Source organism: Ursus maritimus (genome assembly GCF_017311325.1).
Source record: "Ursus maritimus isolate PB19 chromosome X unlocalized genomic scaffold, ASM1731132v1 scaffold_X1, whole genome shotgun sequence".
NCBI lineage: Eukaryota > Metazoa > Chordata > Mammalia > Carnivora > Ursidae > Ursus > Ursus maritimus.
In genome coordinates this window covers 27,068,018-27,070,680 of record NW_024423319.1, presented here as the reverse complement: position 1 = coordinate 27,070,680, position 2,663 = coordinate 27,068,018, and the positions used below count along the sequence as shown (strand labels likewise).

Sequence of the window (2,663 nt, the reverse complement as noted above, 5' to 3'; positions counted from 1 at the left end):
AATAAATAAATAAATAAATAAATAAATAAATAAATAAATAAATAAATTTTTGTCAGTGTTGTGAATGGAATACTTTCCCATTACTATTTCTACCTGATTAGTGATAACATAAAGAAGTATTATTGGTTTTTGCCTATTTTCATATAGTTAACCATCTCACCAAAAACTTGTATGACTTCTGGTAGTTTTTGTAAAACTAGAATCTAGTAAGTTTCTACAAATACAATTTTTTAAATAGGATAATTTTGGGGGTGCCTGACTGGCTCAGTCAGTGGAGCATGTGACTCTTGATCTCGAGATTGTAAGTTCGAGCCCCACGCTGGGTGTAGAGACTACTTCAAAAAAAATCTTAAAATAAAAATAATAATAAATATAAAATAAATAGGAAATTTTTGCATATTCTTTCTAATGTGAATTCCTATCATTTTAGCTGTGGTAAAAGCTGAACACACCTGAGAGAGAGGGAGAAAAAGAAAGAGAGAGAAATATAGTGGTGTAAATAAGATCGAAGTTTCTTTCTTTCTTACATAGTCACTGACCAGTCCAGGCTGGTGGAACAAATACCCCTCCTCCTCCAGGTTATTCAGTGGCCCATGTTCCTTTCATCTTATTGCCCTGCCATCTCCTGGGGTGTTGTACTCATCTGCATGGTTGAAGTGGAATTATAGTTACATCTATGTTCCAGCCCGTGAGGAACAGGGTGGGAGAAAAGTCTAGGATAAACAACTTCCTTTTAAGCACTTGAGGGATATGTTGACCTCATCACATCCATGCATATTCCACTGGTGCAAGCACAGTCATATGGCCGCACTTAGCTTCAGGAGAAACTGGGAATTGTAGTCTCTCAGCCATGTCCTTAGCTAAAATTATATTTCTAAGGAAGAACGGGAGAACAGAATTTTAAAGACAACTAACAGTAGGCTACACGTAATACTTCATTGTCCTGTCTTTTAGATTAGTTAGAGCATCCAAAATGATGTTGAAGAGTAGTGGTGACAGCATCCTTCTCTCATTCATGATTTTAATGAAAATGACTTTACTATTTTATCATTTAGTATAACAGTTTCTGTTGAGTTTTGGTAAGCAATCTTTATCATATCTAAGCAGTTTCTTTCACATTTCTATTTTAAAAAATAAATAAATTTCTATTTTACTTGAAATATTTGTTAAGAATGGCTCCTGAAGGGGCACTAAGTGACTCAGTTTCGTTGAGCATCTGACTCTTGATCTCAGCTCAGGTCTGAATCTCAAGGTTGTGAGCTGAGGTCCTGTGTTGGGCTCCACCCTGAATATGGAGTCTACATAAAAAAAAAATTTTATAAAAAAAAAATGGCTGCTGAATTTTTAAATGCCTTTTCAGTTTCTATTAACATAATACTATGGGTTTTCTCCTTTAATTGTTTCATGTCATAAATTATGTTGATAAACTTTCTAATGTTGAATCATCTTTGCATTTCTGAAATAAACCCTATTTGGTCATGGTGTATTATTCTCTTGCCACACTGCTAGGTTCTGTTTATTAAGATTTTATTGGAATTTCTATGTGTATATTTTGTACAAATATTTTACTATCATATGTATCCTATGTAAGGCTATACTAACTTTAAAAAATTAATCTGGGATCTTTCCATCTGTTTCTATGGTCTGAAAACTGGTGCCAGTCCCTGAACTGTTTGTTACGAACCCATAACGGGATAACTACAGAAATGGAGACGGTTTTAGAAACCTTTATAGCAATTAGACATCGCTATGACATCCAAGCAGTGATCGCTGGACTCATCCATGAACAATGCATGCCGTTTTTGTAATTACTTTTTTGTCCCTATGTTAAATTGGTTTTGATTATATTTAATGAAATGTAATTCATTTCCGATGAATCTTAAAATTTTAAAATTGTGCTTGCACTTTGCTTATTTCGTTTCTTAAATATTCTTATTAAATTTTACAAAAGTATATCTCCACAATATTTGTAAATTTTTTAAAAATGGGTTCTTTATTCCGGATGTTTTGAAAAATACTGGTCTAGAAAGGGACCAAATGACATTAAAAGTATTTGTTCCTTAAAGGTTATCTAGAACTTCGCTATAAAAGCAAGTGGCCCTGCTGACTTTCCATTCTCGTCTACAGTTTACTGCTCTCTTCCGGTTTTCTACGTCTTGGGTCAATTTTGGTAGTTTATAGTTTGCCAGGAAATCCATCATTCCTCCTCTGTACTCAACGTTTGTTGCACACGAGATTCTCTATTTAAAGTCTTTTAATACCGATCTGTTTTTATCTACACCGTCATTACTTTTACCTCCCCTTCCTCCTTTTCCTCCTTCCTACCTTAGTCTGGCTAGCCAAGAGTTTGATCTATTTTATTGGTCCTTTCTAAACAACCCGGCTTTGGGGAGCGGGCGGGCAAGCCCAGCCCCGGGTCAGGTGGGAGGCGCGCGGGCGCGGAGCCCGGGGAGCTGGTCACTCCGAGCCGAGGCAACGGGGCAGCGGGGGCGGCTCCGGGGAATCGGTTCCGCGGCGCAGAAGCGGTAACTCCGGGGTTTTCCGGGCTTAGGGAAGTGGCCGCCGGCCCCATCTTCCGCCGTCGCGTCCCCGGATGCTACCACCTCCTCCTTTGTCGCCGCCTCCGCCACCTCCTCCTCCTCCTTCTCCGCCCCCCCCCCCCC

The 2,663-nt window shown here is 38.5% G+C and overlaps 1 long non-coding RNA gene across 3 annotated transcripts in view; it reads right to left on the bottom strand.

Annotated features, from left to right (window-relative positions):
* LOC103680227 overlaps positions 1 to 2,663 on the bottom strand; it is a 77,304-nt gene that overhangs the window by 7,781 nt on the left and 66,860 nt on the right. The gene's annotated exons all lie outside the window — the stretch shown is intronic.